The sequence below is a fragment of the Acinonyx jubatus genome, chromosome E4 (assembly GCF_027475565.1).
Source record: "Acinonyx jubatus isolate Ajub_Pintada_27869175 chromosome E4, VMU_Ajub_asm_v1.0, whole genome shotgun sequence".
Lineage (NCBI taxonomy): Eukaryota > Metazoa > Chordata > Mammalia > Carnivora > Felidae > Acinonyx > Acinonyx jubatus.
The window spans coordinates 1,870,026-1,883,765 of record NC_069395.1 but is presented as its reverse complement, the minus strand read 5'-3'; the positions used below and the strand labels follow the sequence as shown (position 1 = coordinate 1,883,765).

General features: G+C 59.5%; 1 protein-coding gene across 1 annotated transcript in view; it reads right to left on the bottom strand.

The window, feature by feature from the left end:
• Nucleotides 1-2,636: 2,636 nt before the first annotated feature.
• The window catches only part of LAMTOR2 (late endosomal/lysosomal adaptor, MAPK and MTOR activator 2), a 38,764-nt gene continuing 27,660 nt past the window's right edge, over nucleotides 2,637-13,740 (bottom strand). The window contains exon 5 of the transcript XR_008292886.1: nucleotides 2,637-2,649. The gene's annotated coding sequence lies outside the window, so the exon portion shown is untranslated. The remainder of the gene's footprint in view (nucleotides 2,650-13,740) is intronic.

Below are 13,740 nucleotides of genomic sequence, written 5' to 3'. Positions count from 1 at the left end.
TGAAGAGCAGCACAGGACTCTGGACTGGATAATGAGTTCCAGATGGAATCCAGAGGCCCGGAGCTGGAGCATGAATGAGTCATGTCAGAATATAGGGGTTCAGTCCGAGGGTTGGTTTGGACAGTGGAAGTGCCACTTGCCTTGATGACTAATGACCCCAGAGGGGGGAGCAAAGCATCCTGGGCCTGCCTCCATGACCCTTCCTCCCCAAAGTGCTGTGAGAGACAGGAGGGACCAGGTCTCGGTCATCTGTGTCCCTAACAAATGCATCTGGCCCCTGCCACTTTTCAGGGGAGTGACCCCGGGCAAGCGCCTCAGTTTCCTTAGCTATAAAATAAGGGTGCTGCGGTGATTAAGTAATATGCACATGGGTGCACTGGGCTGGCTCCGTCGGCGGAGCATGTGACTTGCTCTCGGGGCCCTGAGTTTGAGCCCCACGTTGGCGTAGGACTTACTTTAAAAAAAATCTGGGGCACCTGGGTGGCTCAGTTGGTTAAGTGTCCGACTCTTGCTTCTGGCTCAGGTCATGGTCTCATAGTTCGTGAGATCGAGCCCTGTGTCAGGCTCTGTGCTGACAGTGTGGAGCCTGACTGGGATTCTCTCTTTCTTTTCTTTCTGCCCCGTGCACTCTCTGTCATAAATAAATCAACTTAAAAAAAAAAATTCCATGCATTTGAAGGGAGGCTTCTTGAAGGAGGTAGATTTAGGAGCTTTAGAGAAATACCCTCTACATAAATAGTGAAGTCACTCACCCAATAAATATTTAGTGGACAACTACGATGGGCCAGGCACTGCTATAGACACTAGGGATACAGCAGTGAATAAAACAGAGAAAAATCCCAGCCCTTACGAAGCTGACATTCTAGAGGAGGGAGACAGTTAATAAACAAAAGAGAAAATTATGGTTTGTCAAAAGGTGGTAAGCGCTATGGAAATAAAGTTATAAAGAGAGACAACGCTCCACAGTGAATCGCTTCTATGTTTCCACACGATTTCATAGCTGTGCGTTTTCACACACCTTCTCAGCTTGGTCCAGAGAACCACCTCACAGCTGGAAGACTATTTCCCTGTTTTACAGGTGAGACTGGCTTCCCTCAAACTAGATAGTAATAGGCTGAGCTCAGGATTGGACCAAGCAGCCAGGACATGCTTCACTCTCTTATGCCGCTTTGACGGGACGCGTGGGAGGTACGCCGTGGCCTGGGGCCCGAGAGGAAGTGTGTGCAGAGGTGCTGGAGTACGAAAGAGCAGAGGAGGGTTGCAGCCTGGCCCGCTGGCCCGAGCAGGGCCACCGGATGCAAAGTGGGAAAGGGTGGGCCACGAGGGGCACGGAGGCAGGGGCCTGCCATGGGAATAAGGCTGGGGTCAAGAGGGACAGCAGGGAGGCACTGAGCCCGGCAAGGGAAGAAAGAGGTGGTGGCCCCGGCCTCGACACCAGGTAAGCCAGAGGGAGTGGGCTCAGAAGCATGAAGCCAGGAGGGATTCCGGAGGCATCCAGTAATGAGCCGGGTGGGGATGTTTATGGAGTACTTGCTATTATGAGGCACTGAGCATCCGCGCTACCTTGTTGAACCACCACAATAGCTCTATAAGGGCTATCATTAGCCTATTTTACAGATGAGGAAACTGAGGCCCTGGAAGGTAAACTTATTCACTTAAGGCAGGGTCTCTGAACCGTGGCACCGTTGGCATTTGGGGCCAGTTATTTCTCTGTCTTGGGTGGGGTTCTGTGCCCTGTGAGGTGTCTGGCCTCTACCCACTAAATGCCAGGGGCATCTCCACTGCCAGCTGTGACAAGCAAAAATGTCTTTGACATTGCCAAATGTTCCCCGTGAGGCAAAATCTCCCCCAGTTGAGAACTACTTGTCTAAGGTCATGTGGTCAGTAGCACAACTGGAATTTTAACACAGGTTAAAATCTGAAAAGCTAGGGACTGGCGAAGGGTGGGGGGAATGATTTGGAGATTCAAGGCCATGGTCTGGGAATCCTTTAGCGAGTTCATGAAAGGCCGGGGTCCTGCAACCTTGGCTCACAGGGGCTGGTACTCAACCCCCGTTGAAGTGCTGAATCAATCGTGCACAGGTGATCAGTGTAACCTTGAGACTGGAAGGACTCCAGGCGCTGGACTAGGGGCTGTGTGGAGGGGGTCCCATTTAATCTTCAGCTCAGCTTTAGGAGGAGTGGGGCCAGGGGTCAGCCATCCTCCCTCCCCGCTCCAGCCAGGCCAGGGGGGTGGCAGATAAATGAGTAGAGAGCCAACCCCTCACTCTCACACCCAAGCGATGTCTCTGGGGTGACAAGCCTTTCACAACGAAGATGGCTATCGTAACCCTCCACATCTCCTGGAGGTGCACAGAGCAAGCACCATGATCCCCACCATACAGATGAGGAGACTGAGGTTTGGGCAGGTTAACTGACTTGTTCAAGGCTCCGCAGCTGAAAGGTGACAGAGGCAGCCCCAAACCCCAGGTGTCTGCCTCCAGGTTAACTACATCCTACTGGACCCCAAGAAGACCAATCCAAAAGCAAGATCCCGGAACCGCCCCGGAGCTCCTTCCCAACATTCCAAACCACTCCCTTCCCCCCACCCCCTGCAAACTGGGCCCAGGTAGTCGTCCCACCCTCGAGTCTCAGGCTCCCGGAACCGTCAAAATACACGCGGCAGTGCACCTTACAGCCACACGCACACCAGACCAGAGCCAGTCCAACAAAAATCCCACACCGCCCTCTCCCTCTCCCCTCCCCACACAGCCCCCGGCCCCGGGCCCCGCCCCTGCTGGAGGTGGGGGAGGCGGGTGGGCGGAGAGGGGCGGGGCCCCGGGACGGGGTTGGGGCTGCAATTGGCCCGGGCGCCTCCGGCCCCGCCCCCCGGCCGCGCCCGGCCCCGCCCCCAGCCCCGAGGCGCGGCCGGCGGGCTGTGCTGACGCAGGGCCTGCGCGTGGGCGGCTGCGCGTGAGGCTGTGTGCGTCTGTGGGCGCGGTTGCCGGGGCCTCCCCGGGCTCGCGAGCGGGGGTTTCCTCTCCCTGTTGCCAAGGAAACAAACAAGCGCCACAAGCCCGGGGCCGGGGCCGGAGCACAGGGTCCCCAGGCCCCGCACCGCTACACGCTTCCGGGAAGTGAGGCAGAAGAGGATTCCCTCTCACCCGCCCCTCGCCCCGCAGCCGGCCAATCGCTGCTGGGGCCCGAAACTGGGGGGGTCAGCGGCCGGCAGCCGTGACTTGGGCGGGGGGCTTTCGGTGCTAGCACCAGGCCGACCGGGCAGTCGGTCTCCCTACATGCTCCTCTTGTTGTTGCGGGGAGGCCCTATTTTGAAAAGTGTGAAAATACCTTTTACAAATTGTCCGCGACTATGTGACCACCTGGGCAGGCCCCTCCAAGCGTCTTGGAAGCTCCACCTTCCTGCCAGTCCCAGCCCCCAAGCCCCTCCGGGTCCCCTCGGAAGGCTCCCCAGGGCCCTTTAAGTGGGGGAGGGGTGGGGGGGGTCTACTGGTCAAGTTAACTGTGGCAGGGAGGATGCTGGTTAAAGTGCAGATTTCCTTATGGGTGGGGCAGAGCAAGGGGCACTCGCTGCAGAAGTGGTGGGGCTGCAGGGGGGGGCAGGTGAACCGGGCGGAGACCAGGAGCGCCAGGAGGGAGGCCCCTAGGGATTGGGAATGGACTGTCTTGGGCCCGTGCTCCCCCACTCACGGCCTAGAAGCCAGAACTTCAGAGCTGGGAGGAGTCTTAGGGCATCATCCAGGCCAACCCCTCTTTTCTAGCCCTGCCTTGGTCCAAGTGCCCAGATTCCCCCATGGCGCTCTCCCTAAGCTAGCCCACGGGCCTGCCGCGCAGCGCAGTACGGGCCTCTATACCCAGTAAGTCCACAGATTTCAGGGCACCCTGAGAGCCCACCTCATTTTGGCCCTGGACCCTCCCCCCAGGGGCTCTTCATCACAGGGACAGGTAATGGGGAAACCACTGGAGGAGGGGGTAGGGTAGCAGGAGGCCGGCTGGGACAGGATGCAAGGGCTCAGGCTGGAGCACTGTCACGCTGCCCAGGGAGGGGCTGAGGGGGCATCTGTTTCCTCTTGGCCATGGTTTTCCCTCAACTCTGTCCCCAGAGGAGGTGAAAATGGTGCTGGCTTCCTGAAGCAGAGCTTCCTGGGGATGGTGGGTGGAGGATGGACAGGTATCCATCAAAACATCCCGCATCCCTTCTCTCTCCCCTTGGAGCCTTGGGGAGCTTAAGCTAAGGCTTAAGGCATGGGGGCATATTCCTGTTGAAGCAGAGAGGTGAGGTCCTGGGACTCAGCACCAAGATCTAGCAGAAGGGAAAGCCAGGCTGGGCTCCCAGTGGGATGTGGCAGGGACCTATTCAGCTCAGGGGTGAGGTCTCCCCCAGGTACCTTTGTGGATCAGGGGCAGAAGGTGGATTCAGAGAGGTGAGCACAGACGGCAAGTGGGAATGAAGGGAGAGATCAGAGAGGGTGAAGGGAGGAGCCTGGGAAGAGGTCTACTGTGAGGGGGGAGGAGGAATGGAGCTTTGGGACAAGGCAGTGGGGGTCACATCTTGAATCCAGGCCAGAAGCCTTTGGAAAGGAGAGCTGGACAGAGGAGAGGCCCAGGAATTGAGGAGAGGGGCCGCTGCCTAGGCTGACACCCACGCTCCAGCCCCAGATCCTGGTGGGGCAAATATTTACCCAGCAACAACGGTTGCTAAGCACGGAGGAAGGAGGAGGGAGGCCAGTAGCTGGAGGGCCTTCCAGGCTCCTCCCTATCCCTCACAAAAGACTGCAGGGAGAGGGTGAGCCAAACCGCTCCCCTCAGCCCTCCCTCCTCCCGCCCAGGCTCACTCCTACCCCTCCATGCACGCAGATCTTGGGGTCACCTCTATCCACCCCCCCCACCCCAGGCTGGCCACAGGCTAGGGGGCTGGGCTCAGGGGATTTAATCCCTCGGCTGCCAGGCTTTCCCCCACCCTAGGACAGTCCTGGGGGCTCAAACCTTGCAAAAGGCCCTCTTCCCAATGGGCTATTCAGTAGGAGCTGGAAAGGGGGGTGATCCAAGGAGTCAGGATATGTTGAGGGAGGGGTCACTGAAGGATGGAGTCCAGATGTCCAGGACTTAGGAGGTGGAAAGGAGGGGAAGGAGCCAGTCTGCCACTGTGAGGGGGCAGGACAGCAAAGAGGGGTCCTCAGGGGCACTCCCTGCTCAGGCCCCCAGGCAGAGAAGGGGGAGGGACAAAGGCGGGGAGGATGTGCTCAAAGGGAGCCAGATGTGGCCCATGTGATGTGGGCTGTTGCTGGCATGGGCACAGGGGGGCAGGATGTGCTGCCCTGCCAGGAAAGATTAGTCAGACGCCGGGAGGGAGAAGGGAGGGGGACAGCTAGTCCCAGACCCCCGTGAAGCAGACGGGCACTTTCAGGAAGAGCAGGAGGGCTCAGAACCTGCGAGGAGGCACTGGCAGGGCAGGGCTGCCCTCATCCCTCTGTCCACCACCCTCAGGGCTCCCACCCACTGTCATGGCTGAGTTTAGGAGTCTGTGTGCAGGACAGGAATTGACACCCCTTCCCAGGGCACAAGACCTGTGCTGCGCACAGGACAGACATGCAGCACGTTCTTTCTTACCCACCTCCTTGGGGTGAGGTCTCTGTTCTGCAGGCTTCTCCCTGGGAGTCGGTGGGTTCTTACCCCCAGCCACAGGCCCCGTGGAAACTGGGGTACAGAAGTGGGAGGGGAGGGCACCGACAGGAAGCCGCTGGGGCAGAGAGGAGGTTCCTGGAGCCCACGCTCCCTGGTGCTGATGGTCGCTCCCAAGGGTCGCAGGGCTGGCCAGAGTGACTGCAGGCCCCATGGGTCCGCCCTGAAATGGGGTAGATGGAAGGCTGTTACTGTGCGATGGCAGCAGAGGACAGACTGAAGTCGCCCCAGGAGAGACTTCTCTGGGCCCCTCCAACAGGGACAGCATGGGCCCGGAGGGAGAGAGGGAAGGGATCCCCGGAGATGAAGCAGACCCGAAGGACTGGCCTGGGTGCAGTGGCGGTCAAGGTGAAACCTACAGACACAGAACCAGGAATCCCTGGAGAGCCAGGTCTAAGTTGGCAACCAAAAGGCCGTTGTTTCCCAAACTCCCATCGGAAAGTTTGAAAAATACACATGGAAACATGACTCACTGCCCCCTGCCCAGGCCCCCCTTTCCTGGTTTCTGTGACTTTTCTCCCAGGAGTTAATTCAAATCACATTCTCCCAGAAACCAAGTTTCACGAGGGAGGGCACAGAGCAGGCTGAGGAAGCAGAGAGGCGTGCAGGAGGAGCCTGGAAAGGGAGCGGCCAGGGCTGGGGCAGACAAGGACACAGTGACCGGCCGCTGCAGACCCCCGGACTGGGGTGGAACTCAAGTGCAAGTGGGAACATTCACGTTTCCACCATCGAACTGCCCTTCGGCCCAGAGAGCTTGCCTTCTGGCCTCCCCTTTGCAACCCGTTCCCCAGGGCCACAACTGAGTTCCCCAGGGCCAGAGGCCGGAAGGTGGGAGTGGAGCTCCCGGGAACTCCCCTGCCCGCACCTCTTTTGGGTCAGAAACACGCATTCCCAGAGCAGGCACCCCGCACATCCTGCCCTGTGGGCTGGGGAGGATCCAGATAGGCCTGCCCCAACAGGGTGTCTCTGGGCCAGGGATTCCCAGCCTGTCCCGGGAAGGCCAGGGAAAAGGCCTTCCCTGCAAGCATCCCCACCCGGGAGTGACCCGAGCCTCCGTACTGGCCATCCCCCCACCCCCTGCATGTACCAGATGGAGTTCTTTGCATCTCCCTTGGCCACTGAGCCCCCACGTCCTGTGGACCCTGCCTCTAGAATCGCTCCCCATTCTAGGTAACTGCTGGAGCCCCCGGGCCAGTCTCCCTGCCTCCACCCCTGCCTCTACACGACCCTTTCTCCTCCCCACACCACAGCCATCTTTCCAAAATGTAAAGCTTGGCATGTTTCCACAAAACTTCAAGTTACAGTGCACCCAACGTATCAGGGATAAAGTCCAAATTCCTTGAGCTGGCTCATTAACGCCCTGGGTCCCCAGAGCCTCCTCACTTGCCCTCTAGATTCTAATAATCCTGACCTCTCTGCTGCTTCTAGGCTAACCTGCCTGAACTTGGCACAGGCTTTGCCCTCTGACCAACTCCTCCTCACCCTCTAGGCTCAGCTGAAAGTGCCACTGAGGCCGGGTTAGTTGTCCCCGCTAAGCCCCCAGCATCTCTTGTCACACGTAGTGACACTGTGGATGCCTCTGTTTATCCCCCAATGAGGGGAATTCCTTGAGGGGAGGGCTGGAGGGGTCCTGCTCCCCCCCCCCCACCCCGTACCCTCAGGCCCTGGCACAGTGGCTGACGCATGCTCCACCCACACTTGAGCCCAGCATGTCACCATACTCCTTCCTGAACCTGCACACCCCCCTCTTTACCGCATGCCCTGCAGCGAGGCGCCTCCCCACCCCCAGCCTGGCGGGTGTCGCTGTTTATAGAGCACTCACTGCGTCCGGGCCTGTTCTAGGTTCTTTCTGTTCATTGGCTAATTTGATTCCAAGCAAGAGCTAACGAAAGACATTAGCCTGAGACCCTGACTTGTCCGATGGGTCAGGACCAGTAGCTCTGGGAGCTTAGAACTCAGTAGTCACTGTGTGTAAAGGAGATGGGGTACATGCTAGGTGCTCAATAAATGCCTAGAGCAGGAAGAACAGTATAATTGCCCACCTTTGGACCAGGCTCTATCACTAGTGACGTTATCTCCAGGGAGGTGAACACAGCAGGTTACTATTCTCATTTTATAGAGGAGGACTCTGTCCAAGTGAGCGGGGAGGGACCTGCTTCCGGTGTGGGCAGGTGCACGTCCTGGGGCCTGCGTTGCTGCGGTGCAGGGCGGCAGGTGGGTGGTGGGGGGGCGCATTACTTGAGAGTGAGTGTTCAGGGGTCAGGGCTGTGGGGGAACCTTCCATCCAGTGCTCTCAACCCTCACTGGGTGTCAGAATCACAAGACTGCCAGCACCCGACGTCTCAGATGTTTTGATTCCACACTCTGGGAATGGTCTGGGGTGGGACCTGGGGGCACGTCTCAGTAAACACCACTTCAGTCTGTCATTTTACAGATGAGGAAGCTGAGGTTGGGGACGGGGACTGTGCCAGCGGCTGACAGAGTGCTTTCGCGGCTGGGCCCTGTTCTAAGTAGCACAGGTGCCTTATTTACCTGGCCCTCCGCAGATCGGGCTCAGTGAGGGGTTGTTATTATCAGCTCCGTTTTAAAGATGAGAAAACAAAGCCCCACGGGTTCAAGGTCACATAACCAGTAAGCGGTGCAGCTGGAATTCGGACCCCAGAGACCCAGTCGAAGCCCACACTCTGAACCGTGACCCCACCGCAGAGGAGCCAGGGGTGGGTCCAGGCCCAGATCCCACATCTCCTTGGGCAGAAAAATGAGAAAGCCCCCAAGAGTGGGGAAACTGAGGCCAGAGGCACCAGATGGGAGGCCGAGAGGCTCCCGGCCCCCTCCCCCACAGGAGCAGAAAGGCTGGGCACGGGCCCACCCACGGGCCGCCTGCCTCGCTCCCTTCCCCAAGGGGAGCCCTGACCACCCCCCGCTGAGTTGTCACCCTTCCCCTGCTAAGTGATGCAGTGTCTTAAATGCTGAGCACAAGGAGGCAATTAAGTCCAATTAGGGAGGGAGAGCTAATTAGTGCTCAGCTTCCCACAGCCTCCGGGTACCTCCCCGGGTCTGGGGAACCTGCTACCCACCCCCCACCCCCAGGGGAGGAGACTGCTGCTCCTATAGAACACAGCAAAAATTCATACGCCCTCCTTGCTCTCCTGAGGGGCAGGGGGCAGGCACCTTGCTCGTCCCCAGCCTCGGCCCTGCAGGGCGGCTCTGTCTCCCGGTCCCACAGGACATGAGTTGCCTTCCCTGACGACCAAGAACATTCAAGGCACCCCGTAATTCCTAAGTGCTCCCCTGCCACCTCATCCACCCTCCCTGCAACCCTGGAGGTGGGTTAGCCCTGGGGCCCAAGGTCACACAGTCCACTTAGCTCCCTGACACTGACACCCCTGACGTGCACGCGATGATCTCCCCTCCGTCATCTGAGGTAACAAGGTAGAGAGCTGGGGCTAGGTTATGCCAACTAATCTGCCCTCTCTCCCTCTGTTCATCCATCCGCCTGACTCCGTTCTGAGACCCCAGTGCCATGTTCCAGAATATCCTTCCTGGGATCACAGAATGTAGTGTCAGGAGTTAGGGGATCTAGTTTTCTCTTCCAGGGATTCACTCCGTGACCTTGGAAGAATACTTTCCTTCTATGGACCTCTGTTTTCTCATCTGCAAGACAAGAGGAGGCCTGGAATGGAAGAGCCCCAAGGCCCTAACAACCTCTGTCCCTGCCACTGCAGGTGGAGAGATGGGGACTGGCTGGGCTTCCCTCTTGGGTGCCATCAGGGCCTGGGGGCAGGAGAGGATACCCCTTTCATACTGAAATTGGGGGGGCCCCCGTGGCTTAACAAGAATGAAACTGTCCTGCCAGCAACAGAGAGGCCAGGAACTCCCAGGCTCTAGCAGGGGCCCGGAGGGCAGAATAGGGGACAGATATGACGCCCTCCCAACTGTCCCTCTCGTCCCCAGAACCAGGGAACAGGGAAAGTGATGGGGGACGCTGGCTCGACCAGACCTGGGCACTGCTTTCTGGGGCTTGGAGGAGAGGGAGGGAGGCAGGATGCCCAGTCTCTGGCCCACATCCAGCCAAGCACTGTGCCAGCCTCCCTCCCTATCAGTGTTGGGCTCACACAGGGCAGGGCAGGCAGGAAGGCCAAGGGAGCTGAAGGGCCCTCTCCCGTCTCGTCCTGGGTCTTAGCCACACTCTATCTCCCATGCCTCTGTTCCTCTTTTTCTGCTTTCTGGGTCTTCACAAGCACGGTCAGGGTGAGACTAGCCTGGGTTCTAATCCTCATTGTCCCACCCATGTCATCCTGGCACAGGTGACTGCTTCCTTTTCTCTAAAATGGGGTAACAATAGGGGCACCTGGGTGGCTCAGTCAGTTAAGCATCCGACTTCGGCTCAGGTCATGATCTCACAGTTCGTGAGTTCGAGCCCCGTGTCAGGCTCTGTGCTGACAGCTCCGAGCCTGGAACCTGCTTCGGATTCTGTCTCTCCCTGTCTCTCCCTCTCTCTCTGCTCCTCCCCTGCTCACATGCTGTCTCTCTCTCAAAAATAAATCAAGATTTAAAAAAAAATTGTTTTAATGGGGTAACAATAATTCCAGAGGGCCGCTGTGACCATCAGTGAGCTGTTCAAGTGCAGTGAGGAGCAGGGGCTCGGTTCCCCACCTGGCATCTTCCAGAGCCCAGGCCCTGGGGCCGCGCTCGGGGTGCGTGCGCTGAGCACCGAGAAGCCGCCACAGGGCATCCGGGCTGCAGCACCCAGTCCCTCCGAAACCTTCCCTTTCCTGTACTGAATCACTGCTCACAAGCCTGGGGACCCGGGCGTCCCCAGCTTGCCACAAACACTACCGTTGCCATAGAAACCGGGCCTCCCCCTTCCTCTCACTGATTGATTTCACCACATCGTCCCCCACGCTGTGTCTGGTTCCTGGATCTCAGTTTTTGACTCACCGACTGAATGGCCTCTCATTTCACGTCCCCACCGCACGGTCTGTGCCCTGAACCCCTCAGCCAGGCCCCTTTCCCCAGCATCTCCCCCCCCCCCCCCCGCGCCAAGTGACGCTGGACACCCCGAAGGAAATGTCTGTCCCTGAGCCCGCCAGCCGGGGCTCCTCAGCAAGGGCAGGGAGGTGGCCCCGGGCACAGCCCCGCGGGCGCTGGCGCCACCTGCTGGCCTCCCGACTGGTGCGCCGCGTCCTCCGGGCAGCCGGTGTCCACTCCCTCCCTCGCTCCTTCACCGGCGTTACCACCTGTGCCCCGGCGGGCTCGTGCCCTCAGGGACCACGCACGTGCAGTGAGCACCCCGAGCCAGGCCCCCCCTCCCCCCAGGCTGCATTCGGGAGGAAGGGATGACTAAGGTGAGCCCCGAGCATTTAGGAAGCACCTTCTGTGCACTAGACGCGGTGGGAGTTTACATGCCTCCTCCCACCGACCAGGCAACAACCCCCGGAGGTAACTGCTGCTATTATCTTCATTTTATAGATGGGGAAACAGGTTGAGAGAGAGAAGGAATTTGCAGAGGGCCCACAGGCAGTAGGCACCTAGAGCCAGGCTCGGGGACAGCCACACCCGGGGCTTCCGCTGGGACAGCTGGGCAGAAAGGGAGCCGGAAGCGTGTGACAGAGGAAGCGACTGCAGGCAGGGGATCCACTGGCTGGTGACACAGGAGGAGAGGTGGGCAGAGGAGACGGGAAAGGGGCACCCAGTGGCGGGGGGAGGAAATAAAGAGTTTGGAGGAGGAGGGTGGGACCAGCAGGGTCAGGGGTTAGAGGTCAAGCGAGAGCAAAACTGAGCCTGGACACAGCCCCTGCTTCCAGGCAGCCTGGGTCAGGTCAGCCCAGTCGGGAAAGTGGGGCACACAAACACGGGGACCCGGCACAGTCTGATGTCAGGGCCTGGGCCAAGCAACCGGCCTTAAATCGTCTGCAAAGGCTGCTGGGGAGAGTCACAGAGAGCTGTCCGCCCGGAGGGCACGGAAGCGCCCTAGGGTACTGGCAACAAGGGCACCGGGCGGCCCCGGGTGCAAGTGTCCGGATCCCGGGACTGGATCTAAGAGATAATTGGGGGTGCTGGGGGTGGCGACGAGGGCGGGGAGCAGCCTGTCCCCCTCCCCCCAGGCTCCCAACAGGGGCCCTCGTGCAAGGACGCGGACCCAGTGAGTGCCATGGAGGCTCGGGCCCTTCCAGGTCGGCCTGCAGTGGTGAGCCAGACGCGGCTTGCACCTGCTAGTGAGAGCCCGTTGTTCACACCGCAGTCGGCCACGGCAACACAATTTACACCATGGGAATTGGCAGTTGCCACAAACACAGGCTCTTTCTCCCCTTGGTTGTTAAACATGTGCAGGCACGTCCTTGTTCCCTCGTTCTACGCTCTCTCGCCCCCACTTTACAGAAAACGGAACTGAGGCCCAAAGATGGAGACTGGCCTGTTCAGTAGCATAAAGTAACGTTCTTCCTTTTATTCGCTCATTCACTCAACAAATCTTTACTGGGCGCTCCCCCACCCCCCGCCCCACACTAGGCTTTGGAGAGACGCGTCCCATCCTGGGGGGGGGAGGGGTGGCGCTTTCGGTCCGGGCGGCCTCCAGAACATGCTCTACGCTACGTTAACTAAGCGCTAAGGAAGGAGTAAGTCCTGGGCGCACAGCTGACTCTGGAGGCGAAGCAGTCAGCGTGGTCGGGAAGGCTGACCGGGGCACAACGCCTCAGCTCAGCTCTGAAGGATGGGTGGGAGATCGCCGCAGGGAGTGGGGGAGAGGGGGCCCCAGGCAGAGGGAGCAGCAGCCACAGAGGCCTCGGGGGAGGACAGGAGCCTGGCAGGAGGATACGACCCACGTATACCTGGCACTCTCACAGCCTACTGTGTGCGAGACTCCTTTTACCAGCGGTGACCGAGGAGGTTACGTGATCAGAGGTCCGTTCTGAGCCAGCGTCTGAAGCCACACTGGTGGGTCAGTGCCATGACAGCTCCTGCCGTGTGTGAGCTCCGGGCTAGGTGCCAGAGGGGAGACCGGTGAAGGCACATCCCAAAGGCCATGTAGACAGCACCCCCTTGGAGATCAGATGAGGGAGGGCTGTGAGGGCCCCAGTGTGTGTGGCGGTGGGGGGGCGGGGGTAGAGCCGGGTATGGAGGGTGACAGGTAAGACGGAAAAGACGGAGGCAGGTCGAATCTTTGGTGGGGGTGGAGGGTCGTGTGAATGAGCATGCCCAGCTTCCAAACAGCAGGCATTGAGAACCTACTGTGTGCCAGGCACGGGGCGCGGAGCTGGGAAACAGGAGTGGGCTAGATGCAGTCCCTGTCCTCAGTGAGCGCCGAGTGGGCTGGGGAGCCATTATAATAGTGTGTGACAGGTGAGGGAGTCCCAAAGGGCCCCGAGGGAGATTCCCCAGGGAAAGTGACACTGCATTCCAGTCCTGCAAGATGAGCCAGCATTAGGGCTGCGAAGGGCGAGGGGGATCATAGATGGCTCAGCACAGGCTGGGTGACCAGCAGAACGCCCCTGAAGCAAGGCCAGTCTGTGGCTGGAGCGGAGAATGGACAGAGGGCAGGGCCAGATCGTGAACGGCGTTCTAAACACACGGAGGAGTTTGCTCTTGGATCTAATGGCCGTGGGGAGCTACTTCAGGGTTTAAAGAAGGAGTTTCAGGATCGGATTGGTTTTTAAAACGATCTCTCCGGCCACCACGTGGCGAGCGGTTGGGGGGCACCAGGGAGGCAGGAGTGGAGGAGGGAGAGCAGTGGGAGGCGGCTGCAGGCGGGGGTGAGGGGTTGGGGGGGGCGCCAGCTTCGTCAGGAGGGTGGCAGCAGGGACAGGAAGTCAGTGGGCTTGGGAAATGTCCAGAGGTGTCCAGGGAGGTCTGGTTGATGGGCTGGATGGGAGGAAGTCCAGGGAAGGTGGGAATCACAGCCAGCTCCAGATTTCCAGCCTGAACCACCTGGTGGGTTTACCGGAAGCAGGGAGCTGGCCGGGAGGGGCAGGTTGGGCCGTGTGGCAGGACCCAGTCCGAACACTCTGGGACTCCCGGCTCCCGGCCGGCACCTGTTTCCCCCATGGGGGCTGTCAGAAGAAG